The sequence below is a fragment of the Suricata suricatta genome, chromosome 7 (assembly GCF_006229205.1).
Source record: "Suricata suricatta isolate VVHF042 chromosome 7, meerkat_22Aug2017_6uvM2_HiC, whole genome shotgun sequence".
Lineage (NCBI taxonomy): Eukaryota > Metazoa > Chordata > Mammalia > Carnivora > Herpestidae > Suricata > Suricata suricatta.
Window position 1 is genome coordinate 69,737,999 of NC_043706.1, and position 18,123 is coordinate 69,756,121.

Genomic DNA, 18,123 nt, shown 5'->3' on the forward strand with positions numbered 1-18,123 from the left:
CTGCAAGATTGTTTTTAATTGTTGATGTTTCTTATAATGTATTTAATAAAGCTTTTATTTTGGATAGATTTCATTACATCTAATTATAAGCCATGCAAAATATTTCAGCTGTTAGACATAAAGTATAAACATTCTTTTTTTCTTAAAGTGATCTCCCCACCCAACAGGGGGCTCAAACTCACAACACTGAGATTAAGAGTTGCATGCTTTACTGGCTAAGCCAGCTATTTGCCCCTTACCATCTTTTTATACTTGATCTTTAAGTGTTTCTTAAACTATATAGTAATTTTCCATGATATTTCTAAATACTGATGTTTTGAGTCTGGCTTGACATATTATCAAATGCTAGATCTTAGTTATCTTGGGAATAACTACAACATAATGATCAAATAACATTTTTGTACTTAGACTTAATAACTATTTTCTAAATAGTAATGATGTATATACAGTATCCATTTTGACTTTTGAAAAAAGTGATGTTGTGATAAAAGGACCTTTCATGGTTTTTCATATTTATTTCTCACATTCCCCTAAATTGGGTTATGCTTTTCAACCTCAGGTGACATCTCTTCTCGACCTTTTGGCCAAGATCAAGTGCAGTATCTATTCTTATCAGTTGAAACCTCAGCTGACAGAGGGAAAAACTGCAGAATCGGCAATTAAATAGTTCACCCACATTCACTCAATTATTCACCCAATGTTGAGGAAGTTGTAAAACATATTTGAGCTCAATAGACAAACCCAACAGCCCGAGCTATTCACCAGTGCAGCACACCTGCACCTGCTCAAACTAAAATTACAAGTAGTTTGTTGTTCGCATTTTAATTTAATTCTGTTCATGTAATACTAATTAAAGGCATTGTTGTGTAATACTAATTAAAATGCATTGTGTACACTTTGTCAGGCCCTGTGGTATGTGGATTATCATATGTGAGACCCATTTAAGCCCTCTGCACTATAATGTAGGAATAATTGCCATTGTATAAGAAGCAAAACAATTTATTTGTCCAAAGTCACATTCCTATTAAATGGGATAGCTGGGAGTCAAACACAGTCAGATTCCAGATCCCGCCATATTAGTGGAGAGTTCAAATATTTCAGTAAAAATTCAGGTCATAACAAATGTATTTTTTCCAGGTATAATGTCTGAAATTTTATAGTCTCTATGGACAATTATATAATGTAGACACAATAGCTTTAGAGCAATCCAATCAGTCAACTCTCCGTTTCTTATATTCAAAGGAAGTTTTTGGTGGTTTTGTGCAAAATTCTGAAGTTAAAATAAAATGTCTAATTTGCACAAAAGCACCATGACATTTCCTGTTTTCTCCATTAGTTTTATCCCAGTGAATGAACATTGTACTATTCCTAACAATTTGATGAAGGCGATGAAGTGAATTAGTCCTCCAGATTGTGAAAGCTTGTGGAGTTATGCCCTTTTGGAAGCATTTTTGTCCCAGGAATGTCAAAGCTGGCAACTTTTTGATGGCAGTTTGTTTCTCCATCTGTCCCATACATTTAGAACAGTTGTGAAGTGAAGAATGGATTTCATACCATGCAAGTGGGTATGATATCTTCTTTTATGTTGCCAATCTGACTTCTCTAGGGAGAAGTCACCTGTGAGTTGGGCTTCTCTGACTATCCAGGTGGAATGGTTAAGTTTTTTGGCAAATCTTAAAAAAGTTTAAAAGTGACAGACGAATAAATAAAGTCTACATATTGGTGTTACTGTCATTAGTCAGGGTAGATCAGACTATGCTCTAGTGACAGATATACTTAGTGGATTGATATATAAAGTCTATGGCAAGTGCCACAGCAGGGCAACTTTCTTTCAGTCTGTACCTTGTGGATCCAGAATGACAGAACACAAAACTTCCAGGGCATCTGAGTGAGTGCCAGAGTGTTAAGCAGTAGCTAGCCATGCCTTACACTGGAAATGATATAGGCCACTTCTCCTCACAGTCCCCTGTGAGGTCACAAGGTCCTATCTAATATATGAAAGTAGAAAGCAGCAAATAAGAGAGGATGTGGGTGAGCACCAGTAATCTCTACTACAGCTGACAGCCCTCTTTGTTCAAAACATTGACCTCTCAGTATTCTAGCCTTTTTGATGCAGATTATACAATTTGATATATTATCCAGATAAGTAATGTAGCTTTGAGTTATTTAGTAATTTCTTTTGAAAAAATTTACCACTTTTTGGAAATTAATTTATCCAAATCCCAAGCAGACTTCGCTCTCAGCACCAGGCCCAATGCAAGTCTCTACCTCACGAACCGTGAGGTCATGACCTGAGCCAAAATCAAGAGTGGGACACTTAACAGACTGAGCTACCATGTGCTGCTTCAGTACTCTTTTAACTTCATGGTTAGGGTTGCATTATGGGTGGAGTTGTGTCCTTCCTAGAGCTGATTTATGGAGTCTCTATCCCCAATATCTTAGAATGTGATTTGGCAATAGGGTCATTGCAGATGAAATTAGATGTGTTAGAAGAAAGTCATATTAGAGTAGGGTGGGCTCCTAGTCCAGTGTGATTGATGTCCTTAAGAAGAGGACGTTTTGATACAGGGACATGTACTGAGTGGAGATGATGTGAAGACCCAGGAAAATACTATCTGCATGCCAAGAGATGACTGAAGACACCACCTTCAGAAGGAACCAATCCTACCAATCCTCAGTCTCAGACTTCTCAGCTCCAGAACTGTGAAACAATAAATTCCTATTGTTGAACCATCCAATTTGTGGTACTTTGTTATGGTAGCCTTAGAAAACATACACAGGTTGTCATACATTTCAATCTTACATATAATTTAAACTCCATTAGGAATTATTAATATTGATTTACATTTCTAGGACCTTATGAGAAAATCTTGCAGTACCAGGTATAATCTGAGATAACCTACCTCAGCTGCATAACTTGCCCAGATAATATTAAATTAGAAAACTCTTTTTCTTTATTTTAGAGAGGGAGGGAGAGAGAGACAGCACAAATGGGATAGAGGGGCAGAGGGAGAATGAGAGAGAAATAGAGGGAGAAAGGGAGAATCTTAAGCAAGTTCCATGCTGAGTGTGGAGCCCAATGCAAGGCTCGATCCCACAACCCTGGGATTGTGACCTGAACCAATATCAAGAGTAGTACATTCAATCAACTGAGCCACCCTTGTGCCCCTAAATTATAAAACTCTTAAGCTATATGACTAGCTTAGTAAAAAAATGTATTTTTTAAATGTTTATTTATTTTTGAGAGAGATAGAGTACAAGTTGGGGAGAAGCAGAGAGAGAGAGGAAGACACAGAATCCAAAGCAGGCTCTAGGCTCTGAGCTGTCATCACAGAGCCCGCCGTGGGATTCAAACCCAGAAACTGTGAGATCATGACCTGAATCAAAGTCAGATGCTTAATCAACTAAGCCACCTAGGCGCCCCATAAGTGTATTTTTTTTAATAGAGGGAGTTTCTTATCTCCAAATGTCTAAGGCATTATGTTTTGCAAACTAATCTGTGCTCCTAAAGTTCACTTGTGGGGAAGATGTGCACATCTTTGCACTCTTTGCTGCATGGGTGGTCAGCAAAGAGTAATTGCTCATCCACAAAGTAGCTGGAGATATAAATGCTTTTGGTTGGCAGTGGGAAGTTTTTTTAATGTCAACTGATCTTTCAGTGGATTTAATTTATATAAACTAAATTTAGATATATCTGTAGCCTTTGAACATCAGAAGGGAGAAGAGCATGTAGTACAATAAATAGATGTCTCTTTGGGGCTACATAGTAATATCTTAACTCTTTAGAATTTAGTGTCTATGTGTATTTTATAAAGCAACACTTACTTGGGTCTTTATTGCAGTGATTCCCAATTTTTTCAAATGTTGTGTGTGTATGTATGTGTGTATGTGTAGATTGTTGAAGCTCAAGATAAATAGTGCATGAAGTCCTTCATCTGTGCCTCTAATAACGAGCACTGAAGATTTGTTTTCAGAGCTAACGCTGTTGATACTGTTGCTCTAAACCTGAACTTTAAGCACAAATGAAATTTCTCTTTTTAGTTTGCTCCTTCCTCCTCTCTTCCACTTTTCTCCCATTTATATTGTAGCAATGAACACTTGATGTCATAAAATATCCCCCCAGGAGCAATTGAATGCGTGTCTAACTGGGAAGAGAATGTGTAGACTCTAAATCAAGATTCTTTATTTTACCCAGGAGGTGCTACTGTAATGTTTGTGAGGCCAGAGTACACAAGACAGAGATCAAACTTGGGAGCAAACCTCTCATCGTTACCTTTGTGATTGCCAATTTGAATCTTTCTGTGTGTGTGTGCGTGTGTGTGTGTGGCTTTAATCTTCTCAATTTTGTGTCCTTAAGTGAAATCCTAAAAATATAATATTTCTTTTTATAAAATGACCAGTTGTAAAAAGAAAATTGTAATGATACTCATTATCCCTGATGAGCAGAACTTGATAACCTCCTTCACCTGCCAACCCCAGCTTAAAATCCCAAGTGCTATGTCATCAAATTGTTATATATTCATTTTGACCTTATATGTACCAACTGTGTCTTATTGTTTCGGGTATTGTTTTTCATCTTCCAGAAAGGAAATCATTCTATCATGTAGCTTGAATGTGCTTGAGTTTTGATGATAAAACTTCCAGTGTATGTGTTGAATAACATCACATCTTCTCTCTCAGTTCGAAGACTGTGAGAAGCACTTACACATGAACGTTATGACTTAACTCTGGGCTAGGTGTGGTCCTGGTCTATATATAGCGTGATTTACCTGTGCTTCATTGTTTTCAAGCTTTAAGATAAGATTCAGTTTTGAATTCCATTATATAAACTTATTCAATGTCATGATCATAAAAATTATAGACAGTTTCTATCATAATTATCTTATTTTTTATAAGAATAGACTGAAAATCGGAAAACTGTTCATGGTTGTCAGTTACAAGTAGTGGAAAGTGACCTTAAACTTTGATCCACCTTTCAATACACATTTTACACACATCACCCTATCACTCTGCTTAAAAACTACTGCTTCAATTTACTATTTTCAATTCACCTAACAACTTGGATGAAATATCTGTTGACTGTAGTAGTTGGTTTTTGAAAATTTTTCAACGGTAATGAAAAATTAGCTCCTCTAACTTGAGCCAATTTCCCCATTAGTATCTCTTCTGAGTCATTTGTAAGATGGTTCATTTGCCCCTGGGATTATTCTTGGAAGAAACGTTCTCTAATTAATATTCAGTTCTCTAGTTCTGTCACACAAGGTCCAGCACATGTATCAGCACATAATAGGCCCTCAGTAAATATTATTTTCTTCTCTGCTTTCTCTTCAGTAATTTAAGAAATTTTTATCTGTATTTTTTTTTTTGCCTGTCTTTTGTCCCTTTGGTTTAAAACTCTGATTCCTAACATTGTGAAGACAACACAATTCCTATCCTCCTCTGCAACTTCATTTTGAAAGTCTATCTTCTTAGATCTTCTTAAATATGTATTATGATACAGCTATTTCTCTGGCCTTTTCTTCTCTATATTCTTACTATCCTTCTTATATATAAAATATGTTAGTCCAAGCCTCTTATCTTTTCTCCCAATTTTTATCCTTTGAAAACATCTTCTTTTGTTAAATGTCAAATCTGTTAACCTGATCCTGGACTCCAATTCTCTATTTTTCTAACTCTTTGCTTGGCTAATTCTTGGTATCTTGAAATCACCTCTAATTCTCTATGCTAAAACGCTTCTTTCCTAACTGTCTTTACTTTCAGTTAACTGTTGTACTTCTATTTTTGATATATCTATTCTTTCAAGCCATCAGATTCAACATTTCCTTTGCAAGCTCAATCCCCACCATCTAGAGTTGACTATGATTTGTTTATTTCTTTTATTCATTTCTTCTCCTTTTTCACTGCTGCCATTATTTCAGTTCCCAAACTTTAAATTGCCACTTGGACTGTTTTTGCCTTAAGTCTCCTTCATTATTTGAATTCTTCTGATGTACCACTGGTATTTCTAACCCAAAACTTCTAGCATGTACCTTCTTTAGTCAGATATACTTAATGATTTTCCATTGTCACACTGTAAAATACAAATTCTTTAGACTTTCAATAAGGACTCTTGGGATATGTTCTTAAAATCTATTTGTCACATTATCTTCTATTTCTCTTTACAAATTTCTCAAGCTGATCAAGTTCTCATGATCTGAACTTTGAAAATATGATTCTATGTGCATAAGGAGAGAGAACAAATATATATCATATGTCTACTTGTTATAGGAAGACATTCCTTTATATATATTCATTGAGAGATTTGATATTGAGGTAATTCAAACTGGCTCAACTTATACAAGTGATAAATGGCAATAAATTTGGTTGTACTATATCTCTTGATAAAGCTTAACTTATTTGCTAATATACTAAGTGTCTGGAAACTTGTCCTAAGCATTTCTATGATATTTGTGATCAAACTGGAATCCTCCTTAGGTAATTATGGCAATATTAAAAATTTATGATTATTTTTAGGTTCTAAACTTAATTCAATAAGATGCTTGTTTTAATTGGTACCTGAAAACCATTGTTAACTAATATGGGCTATAAAATCATAAACATGGTGATAAAGAAGTAGCCTTATATAGAACATACAAATTCTTACTGTAAATTACAGCACTGAATTATACTTTTTTCCCTTATAATCAAACACTAAGGTAAATAGGACAGTTGAGAAAACTGAGTTTAGGTTATTAGTTTGAAATTATATAAGTAATGTTAAAATCAAGATCTGATTCTCAGATCTAGGTGCTTAAGCGATCTCAGCCCCAGACAAACATGCTTGAAAGCATTCCATAGCAGGAACATATGGACTCTAGCATCAGATAATTGAGTTCAAAGCCCACACGTGATATTTACTAGCTGTATGTAGTACAGCTCCATAATTAATGTCTCCAAGCCTCAGCTTTCTCATCTATAAATGAGAAATATAATAATGACTCTGTAACATTTATTTTTTGGGGAGGATGAATGGAATAACAAAAATTAAGTATCTAGTGCCATGTCTTACTCATAGCAAGACCTCAACAGATAACCTATTATTGGTAAGGATGATAGTAATAGTCAACAATAAGAATATTTTTTTCACCTTCTTACTTTGAGAAATTTTTTTAAAAATCAGCTGAGAAAGCAAGGAGAATAATTTATATCTAGTTTGAGGGTTTTAAGACCACCTCTTGTTAATGCTTTAATCCTTCAGATTTCTGGAGTGGAAAAGAGAAAGTTTGGTCTCATATTCCCATTTATGCAGGCATCATGAGACTATGACTCTCTACAATCTTGGCTCAGAGGGTACATTTGGAAAAAACTTATGTAGCCCCCCCAGAACGTCTTCTCCTTCTGCAGCTTTTCACTTATTTTCAGATGCCTTCCCTCCCATCAATATAACAACTCATATCTCAGATATATATGGTCGTGTCATCCAAGATGGAAGAAGGAGTAAACTTCATGTCCAATTTCCTCTCAATGGGTTTATAACATCTTCTGTGAGGCATCAGAGGCCAATGACACACAGGACATCTATAGACTTTGGAGAATTTTAGATGGTCCTAGCATATACACGGCAACTGGATACTAACAGGCACAAAAAAAATATGTAAACTCAATTCAGTCCCTGTGCTAATTATATTTCCTTTGAATCTCTATAGCAATCTTATTAGGTAAGTGTACAATTATAATCCGTATTTTACAAAAGTGGAAACTGAAACACAGAGAAACAAAATACCTTGCTCAGAGTCACACAGCTTGAAGTAGTAGTCAAATTGAACATGTCTGGCTATAAAGCTTTTTCTTTAAAAGGCTGCCTATAATTCTGCTAAGTAGGACACAGCTTTGATGGTTAGATTGGGTTCTCCAATGTGTTTGGCTTTATCCAATCTTTTTTTTAAATGTTTTTTATTTATTTCTGAGAGACAGAGACAGCATGAGCAGGGGAGGGTGAGAGAGAAGGAGACAGACAGGCTCCAGGCTCTGAGCTGTCAGCACAGAGCCCTACGCAGGGCTCAAACCCACAAACCGTGAGATCATGACCTGAGCTGAAGCCAGACACTTAGCCAACTGAGCCACCCAGGCGCCCCTGGCTTTATTCAATCTTAAAAAAATATTCAAAATACTAAAAATACATAAATCTTGGGGCGCCTGGGTGGCTCAGTTGGTTAAATGTTGGACTCTTGATTTCAGTTCAGCTTGAGCCCTACGTCAGGCTCTGCACTGACAACGTGAAGGAATCCTGCTTGGAATTCCCCCTCTCCCTCTTCTGCCCCTCCTGGCTCCTGCACATGTGCTTGCATAATCTCTCTTTCTCTCACTCTCTCTCTCAAAAGAAATAAACATAAAAAAATAGATGAATCTTACATAAAGAGTAGGAGAAAGGTGAAGCCAAACTATACTAAACAACAAAGATGTACAGTTTATCATCAGATGACTCTAACAGAAAATATATGAGCTTCTACTGGGCAAGCATTGTTAGCAATGTCTGATCCTGGATAATAAAAGGGAAGATGCATTAACATAGTTGTTCTCAGATCTCTACTGAGGAGAGTAAGTGAAAGAATACAAGATTTTTTTCCTCTTAATTTTGATTGAGGAACCCACTCAATGTGTTCATCGAGTCTTGGATTGTTAGGAAATTTATTCCAGGATTATGAAATTAAACAACCAATTAGCCTGACGTTTTAAAAATGTCAGTCTGACAGCACAAAGCCTGGAGCCTCCTTCAGATTCTGTGTCTTCCTCTTTCTCTGTCCCTCCCCCACTCATGCTCCGTTTCTGTTTCAATAATAAATAAATGTAAAAAAAAATAAACATTAAAAAACTTTTAATAAAAAATAAAAAATGAAAACAATTTTTAATGTTTATTTATTTTTGAGAGAGAGAGATAGAACATGAGTGGGGGAGGGGCAGAGAGAGAGAGAGGGAGAAACAGATTCTGAAGCAGTCTCCAGGCTCTGAGCTGTCAGCACAGCTTTTAGTTTTATGTTTTATGATGTTTTAAGGTAATTTTTGTATTAAGATTAAAGCTCATTTTTTGCATGTGAATATCTAGTTGTAAAATAATTTGTTGTTAAGACTACCCTTTCTTCACTGAACTGCTTTGCATTTTTTTCAAAATCAGTTGGGGAACTGACTTTTGGATGAATCTGTTTGTGGGCTTTATATTCTGTTTCATTAACCTATTTGTCTATCTTGTTGAATACTACACTACACAGTACCTGGGTTGCAGTAGCTTCAATAACTATTGAAATCAGCTAGTTTCCATCATTCAACTTTGTTCTTCTTTTTTTTTTTGACTCTTCCTTTATGTTTCCAAGTGGATTTTGAAAAGTTTATCCATTTATATTAAAAAACTAACTGGGATTTTCATTGAGATTGTATTAAATCTATAGATGAATTTAGGGAGAATTGGTATCTTAATAATATTGCATCTTCTGGACCATGAGCCTAGTATTTCTCTATTTATGACCTGATTAACTTCTCTCAGCAGTATTTTATAATTTCACTACTCAAATTTTTTCATGACTTCTGTCAAATTCATCTCTACATTTAAAGATGTCTACGTGGCTCAGTAGGTTATGTGTCCAACTTCAGCTCAGCATATGATTTTCTAGTTCACGAGTTCAAGCCCTGTGTCAGGCTCTCTGCTGACAGCTCAGAGGCTGGAACCTGCTTTGGATTCTGTGCCTTCCTTGCTCTCTGCCCCTCCCCAACTTGTTTGTTCTCTCTCTTTCTCTCTCTCCCCCACTCTCAAAAATAAATAAAAGCATTAAAAATTTAAAGAAAAATTCTCATTGCTTTCATATTTTGGATGCTCTTCTATATGGTATTAGTTATTAATTTAAATTTAATATTATTTATGGATATTATAAAAAGACAATTGATTTTTTGCCTGTTGATCTTTTGCCTCATTTAATAAACTGTTATAAACTCACCTATTAGTTCTGGTAGCACTTTTGTAGATTGCTTTGAATGTCCTATATCCACATTCATGTCATGTATGTATGTATGTAACAGTTGTACTTGTTCCTTTCCAATCTGTGTGATATTGTTTTCTTGCTTCCTTTCACTTACTAGACCCTTTAGTCCAATGTTAAATAGGAGAGAGTAAAGAGATTAAATAAATAAATAAATAATAGGAGAGAATGTTTTGTTCCTGAACATAGGGGGAAAACATTCATGTTTTACCACTAAGTATAATGTTAGCTATAGTTTCCTCAGAGCGGTCCTTTTTAAGTTAAAAAGTTTCTTCCTGTTCCTATGTTGCTATGAATTTTGTATCTGGAATAGATACTGGATTTGGTCAAATACTCTTCCTGTACTTATTGAGACGATTATATTTTGGATTTTTTTAGGTTTGTTTTCTAGTTGATATAGTAAATTATACTGATTGATTTCAATTATTTTTTTTTCTTTTTGAGAGAGCAAGCTGGGGAGGGACAGTGAGAGAGAGAGAGAAAGAGAGAATGAATCCTTAGCAGGCTCTATGCTGTCAATGCAGAGTTGTACATAGGTCTCGATCTCATAAACCAAGAGATCATGACCTGAGCCGAAATCAAGAGTCAGACAGTTAACGGAGCCACCCAGATGGCCCTGATTTTCAAATCTTATATCAATTTTATGTTCCTAGGATAAAGCCCATCTGGTCATGAAGTATTAGCTTTTTTATATATTGTTATATTTGATTAGTTAAGATTTTATTTAGAAATTTTGGATCTGTATTCATGAGAAATATTGGCCTGTGGTTTTCTGATTTGGGTATCATGGTAATCCTGGCCTCAAAGAATCAGTTAGGAAGTGCTACCTAAATTTTCTGGAAGAGTTTTTATAGAATTGATATTAGTTTTTTCTTAATATTTTTAAATAGAATGTACCAGAGAAACCGTGTACTCTTGGGAGTTTCTTTGTGTGAACTTTCTTGTTGTTGTTTTTGTTAAACTAAATTTCAGTTACTGTAATAGACATAATTCTATTATGGTTACTGTAATTAAGATTATCTATTCCTTGAGTTAGCTTGAGTGAGCTAGGTAAGGTAGCTTGGATCTTTCAAGGAATCTGTCTGTTTTATTTAAGTAATTGTAGTTTTTAGCATAAAGTTGTTCATAATCTTAGTATCCTTTAATATATGTAGAACCTTTACAGATGTTACCTCTCATTCCTGGTTCTGCTAATTTGTATTTTCCCTCTTTTTCCTGATATCTCAGTCCAGAGGTTTATTACTTTCATTGAATTTCTCAAAGAACTAGATTTAGGTTTTTATTTAATCTCTCAAATGACTAGTTTTATTTAAAAAATTGGTTGAATTCTCTCTGATTCTGGAGGGCAATTTTTTGTCTCACTAGTTTGAAAATGTTGCTTCACTGTCTCCTTCCATTGTTTAAAACAGGACATATGCTTTCATCCTTGTCTTTATTCTTCTGTACGTAATATGTCTTTATTCTTACACTGAATTTAAGATTGTCTACTTCTCACTGGTTTTGAGGACTGAATTATAATGTGCTGCGGTATAATTTTCTGCATGTTTCTTGAACTTTGGGATTCTTAGATTTGTGTACTTAATACATTATTCACAAATTTTAAAAAATGTGTTCATTAGTTGTTTTTTTATTTTTGTTTTTTTGCCTCCCTCCTTTTCTCCTCTTCTTCTAGAATGCAAATTATACACATACCAAGCCATTTGAATTTTTCCCACATTTCTCTGATGCTATACTCTGTGTTTTATCTTGGATAGTTTTATCACTTTACTATCAAGTTCATTTATCTTTTCTTCTGCAATGTCTAATCTACTCTGGCATTAATCCCATCAGTGTATTTTTTTAATCTCATACATTGTAGTTTTCAGCTCTAGAAGTATACTTTTTTATATGTTTCACATCTTTATTTAACTTTTGAATATATGTAATATATTTATAATATATACTTAATATTCTTATTTGCAATTTAACATCTGTGTCAGTACTGGGTTGGTTATGATTGATCAGCCCTCATTCTGGGTCATATTTCACTGCTTTGTTGTTAACTGGTAATTCTTTTTTTTTTAATGTTTTTATTTTTGAGAGATAGAGAGACAGAGCGTGGGGGGGAGGGGGCAGAGAGAGAGAAGGAGACACAGAACCAGAAGCAGGCTCCAGGCTCTAAGCTGTCAGCACAGAGCCTGATGCGGGACTCGAACCCACGAACCATAAGATCATGACCTCAGCCGAAGTCAGACACTTAACTGACTGAACCACCCAGGTGCGCCATTACCTGGTAATTCTTTATTGAATACTAAACATTGTAAATTTTACTCTGTTTGGTAGTGAATATTTTTTTATATTACCAGAAATGTTGTTGAGCTTTGTTTTAGAATGAAGTTACATTACATGAAAAAAGTTGATTTTTATTTTGCTTTTAATATTTGTTAGGCAAGACTAGAACAGTTATTAGTCTATGGCTAATATTCCCCACTATTGAGGCAAGACCAGTTTGTGTATTCTACCTAGGGACCCATGAATTTTGAGGTTTTCTAATCTTGTTAGTGAGAACAGAGATGATCCCTTCTCCTGAATGAGCACCTAGGGATGTTATCTCTATCTTTTTTGGTAATTTTTTCCCCTGGCTTGGGTAGTTTCCTCACATAGATTTGTTTATCGCTACTCAACTAAGTATTCAGGATGGACCCCCTTCAAAACTAGATTTCTCTCTGTTACTCTCTTTCCTTTCAGAGTTCTCGGTAACTCTGGATGCCTTGTTCTCCCCAGAATTTCAACTCTGTACTCTCACCCTAAGTAGTTTGCCAGTCTCTATCTGGATTCCTCCCTGCATTGTGACCTGAAAAGTCTCCTAAATTAATATGCTGCGGCAATCAATTGTAGGTCCAATTTGTTTGTTTCCCCTTTTTCACAGATCAGTGTTTTTCACTGCCTGATGTGTACGGTCATGTAAACCCTTTTTCATATGCTTTGTCCACTTTGGATTGTTTCAGACAACAGAGTAAATTTAGACTCTTTTACTTCACCTTGTGCAAGTGGAAATCCAAGATAACTCTTAGTCTAAATATCCCTTAAGAAAATGAAAATATATATTGTTATCATTTTGTCTGAAATTTATTCACACCTAAAAACTACCAGAGTTCTTGCTTATTACTGTAATGATTACTGTAATGTAAACAATTTTTTTCTTAGAAACCTTGAAAACAATTTCAGTCTCATACCCTTGGCCTAAAAGAAATCAGGGTGGAGCAAATGATGAAAATCTTAATATATTTTGTCTGTCTCTTCTTTGTGTCTGGTTTTCATGCTAATATCTGAGTTTGTGAGAGATTCCAAATCTACTTGGAATATAGAGATTCCTCTGTTTCTTTTAACTATTTCTTTTTTAAAGTTTTATTTATTTAAGCAATCTCTATACCCCATGTGGGGCTCAAACCTGCAACCCTGAGGCCAAGATCTGCACAGTCCTCCAACTGAGTCAGCCAGATGCCCCAGCTCCTTTTAATTCTTGATATGGATGGGATTTAAGGTAGAGAAATATGTAAAAAGGAACTGCAATGATAAATGATATGGGTTAAATAGACTATCCGAGGCCATAATCAATTTTTGAGAATTATTTGTGAGCTTACATTAAAATAATTTCATACTACAGAAAGTAGTCCTAAGACTAGCCTATCTCTGCACTCTAGAAATGTCAATTCTTTCACTCTGTCTTGGTAGAAGAAATGCAAGTGGTATGGCTGACATTTCAGAGTTGAAGGCCATGAAAAGGCCAGTAGTGGTGCTACAGAAAAGATACACTGTGGATATGAGGAAAAATCCAAAATGGTAACACATTCTGAACCTCGATTCTTCTCTCTAAAGCATGAGCTCTTATGCTATCGCCATAAAATAAATGTGATTGAAGGTAGGGTAGAGTATTCATATAAATATTTTATTTTGTAGTGTGTGTTTTGCCACCTAGTTTCTGTTCTGATAATCTATTCTTGCTCTGCTCTGAAAAGCTATCATTGTGGATAAATATTTACATTTTTCTTTGTCCAACTCATTACTATGTCTCTACTTTCCTGGTTACATTTGCCTGTTTGGGTCACAAGGGTTGAACTTGGGATACGAAAATTTCAGCTTTTGATTTTGTCAGAACCATAGAAACGTGTTGCCCTTTCAGGGATGAGGGGGAGGAAGGGGATTGAGTGCACTGAAATGTCAACTCGGGCTTTAGACTGTGTGAGGGTAGCCTGCCGTATGTGCTGCTTTCCAAGTTTGTCCCTCCTACTGAATCTGTGTTTTGAATTATTTTTCCCCTAGATGTGTTAGTTCTTTTTTCCAAGTTGAACCTTATTTTATTTTCCTTGCTAGGGCCCATTTTATTATTCCAACATTTCCCATTTTAGTGTCATCTGCAGAATTCATTTAGACCCTGTTTACTTACTTGCTGAGGTCTCTGAGACACAGAGTGGGACCAGCCCTGAGTCAGGCCATGCATTCCCTCTCTTCCATGCGGCCCTCATCACCCACACTGGACTGTATGAAGAAGGATTTAATCTCCTACAAGATTTCTCCAGGGGAAGTGATTTCTTAGACTTCCCTATAACATAAAACTGAAGTGGAAAAGTGGAAGAACAACAACAGCAATATGCTTGCCTTTGCTGCTTGGGAATAGAACAATCAAGAAACATTTATATTAATCAACATTCAGCACATGTCCAGACCCTGGCCAAGTAGTATGGGTGATATGAAAGGGGGAAACACGACCCCTTCATTGAAAAGAATGTAATCTAACTTAGCAGAAAAAAGCATACACACATACAAATATACGCATGCACTTCTGGAACCATGAGGAGACACCATGTATGGATACCCTGACTTGAGAGATGCAAATGAATTGCCCAGAGGCTAGAAAGCATCCATATGGATCGTAAAGCTGAGCAACGACTTGGCAGAAGTAGAAGAGCTTATATGTCAAGCCTTTGTGCATAAATTCTTATTGTCCTATTCAAGTATTTATTGAACATCTACTGTGTGACTGGAATTCTCCTAGGAGAGAGTAACAGACAGAGCCTATGCCATCACTAAGCTTTCAGCTGACAGGAAACAATATAGTGTGATTGGCGCTACCAAGACTTTTCATTCTGGGATGCTCTTCCTGATATCAAAACCTAGGAAGGCAAGATATGACCTGCATGGGTTGTTAGATGCATAACTTATTGACTCATTTACTCACTTACTCATCTTGAATCTTTACCCTGTGTAAAAAATTAGACATTATGCAAACATGAAGAAGAATTGGACTTCGACCCTGACTTCAAGATCAGTCTGATACTGAAAACATATAGTGCAAAGTAGAAGACAAGTGCTCTATTTTTATTTGGCTTGCCTTTCAGTAGGCAATATAAGCTTAAGAGAACAATTCAAAAACACCTGTGTTATATGGGAAGGAGGTTTGAGTCAAATGTGCTGGCAGGAGAAGTAGCCATACTGGGGACTTGGGTAGAAATCTGGCTTCACCCTGTGGGGAAGAATATGCAAAAAGCCACCAACCATGGCCGTCTCTCCATAGTAATCCGAGAGGCATGACAGCAGCAGCCGTAGCTGGAGTAACAGTATATATTCCAGACATTCTATGCTAAACACTTAGTTAATAACTTTATTTTGCAGAATCTCATTTAGTCTTTGTCACAATTCCATGATGTAACTGCTATTATTTTACATAATTCATGTAAAGTAATCTGAGCACTAAAAACTAACAAGGCCCCTCCCAGCTAGTAGGGACTGTGAATGAACGCAAACTTAGGCATTTCTAAGTCCAAGGTCAAAATTCAAGAAGTAGTCATTTTCATGGGACCAAAGAGGTCACGTTTGCACAGTGGCCAAAAGCAATGATTCTTACCTCAGGTGCAGAAAGAAAACCCAGAAAGCTTAAAAATACCAATGTTCTAATCCAATGGAATCAGAATCTATGGAGGTAGATTTCAGGCATCAAAATTTCTAAAAGCTCCCTGGCGATCCAACAGCAGCCAGGCTTGAGAACAAATGACTTTAGATCTTCCCCAGAGCAGAGGGAAAAAAATGAATATCCTAAAAAATTAATTAATTAATTATATTTATATATTATATATAATCTCCATGATTGTGATCAAAAGTTGTATATACATCCATAAGTAAATTATGAGAGCTGAAACCTACCCCAGGAAATATCAAATTCCCTGCTACTGAGACTTGTCCTACAGTAGGCAAAGTCCACATTATTTCAGGAGATTATGACCCAAGGTGCCAGGGAGGCTCAGTCAGTACTGACTCTAGATTTTAGCTCAGGTCAGGATCTTGCGTTTTAGTTCATTAGATCAAGCCCTGTGTTGAATCCTTGCTTTGGATTCTCTCTCTCTCTTTCCTTCCCTCTCTCTCTGCCCCTCCCCTTCTCACTTTCTTTTAGAATAAATGAACATAAAAAAAAATAGAGATTATGACCTTCCACTTAGTGGAAGAAATCAAAATGTCTATCTTGCCCCAGTGGGTCTGAGAGAATTTTTAAAATCAGGACTCCATGGTTTAATATAAATCATTGAAAATAATTTTTATTAAATAGTAAGAATGACTACTACATTCAGAATATAGAGAGTCTAGAAGACCTCTAAATGAATACTGAGCTTGTTGCCACAGCCATCCTATGGTTTGCCCTTGCCTTTCCTTGGCACATACCTCAAGGATACATATTATAGAAGCTCAAGAAAAATGTTCAAACACATATATAAGAGATGATGTATGAAAAAAACCTGTCCTGGACATTATTAATGATCCATAGAAAAAATAATATTTTCCTACATATGATAGCTCTCTTAATTTAGAATTTTAAAACAAATCCTGATCTCTTCATTTGACAGGTAAATTTAAAGAGTTATAACTATACAATATCCAGGAATATGAAGAAGCAGGTAGGAACATCTCTACGTTGGGGTTATCAAATATTAAAGTTTCAACAACTCCCTTTGTGAAAATTTTGCTTGGTAGATCAAAAATTAAAATCTCATTTCTTGATGATGGCAAAGGATAAGAAATAATTACTGATAAATATATCAAATTTCTGGTGCGCCTGGTGGCATCTGACTCCTGATTTCAGCTCAGGTCATGACATCATGGTTCATGAACTAGAGCCCCACACTGGGCTCTGTACTATCTGTGGAGCCTGGTTGGGAGTCCTCTCTCTCTCTCTCTCTCTCTCTCTGCCCTTCCCCTGTTCATTCTCTCTCTCTCAAAATAAATAAAAGTTTTAAAAAATTTAAATATCAAATTTATCAAATTATACAAAATATAAAATGTCTTTTCAAATGCAATTTGGGCTTAAAATAATCCTTTTCTCTTATGACAGCCCTAATTCACAGTAGCTACACGTTTTCCTAAATGCTACAAATAAATTTTACATTTTAAAGATGTCAGTTAATTCATTCCAGTAAATTACAGGTTTTTAGATCTCGAGCCAATGCTTTTTCTTGACAATTGAAATTGGTTCCTGGAGTATTATTATTTTAGGCTAGCTAAATCTAATGACCTTTCTGCTCTCCAAGTTTCAAGCCACAGATTTCAGGAACAGAGACCAATGAAATGTGTATCCTACATTCCAGCAGGCAAAAGTAGCAAGGAGCTTTTCCTGTGGCTAGTAAAGAGCATGTTTCTTAATAAGAAAATGACTGAGTACTGTAAGACATCAAGTCATTTCCTGGCCTGTGCTTTACATGTGGCTTTCTATTATTATCTGATACACCGACTTTGCACCCTTGATACGTCTGCCCTTCATCTCCATCTGCATTAGAAAGCTGCTCCTCAACCTCTTTCCTCTACCAGTGAATTCATCTCCTTGCTTCCCATCTCTAAGTATTGAAACAGAATGGAGGATGTAGGAAATAGGCACGCTAATCAAAAAGGAAATCTCTTCAAAGGAGACTGGAAAACATTGTTAATATTTTAGTTTTATGTAGGGTCCTGATATCGGTCTCCGTGCCATAAAGTTGTCAATTGCCAATGTTTTTTTGTGTATAGACTGTAGCATCCCCCAACGAGACCACTCCTCCCTTCACTGCCTACCATCAGCTCTTTATAGTTCAGCACTTCTCCAGGTAATCTCCAG

At 35.9% G+C, this 18,123-nt stretch overlaps 1 pseudogene; it reads left to right on the forward strand.

The window, feature by feature from the left end:
* Positions 1-564: 564 nt before the first annotated feature.
* LOC115297220 lies at positions 565-795 on the forward strand (annotated as a pseudogene).
* Positions 796-18,123: the final 17,328 nt, after the last annotated feature.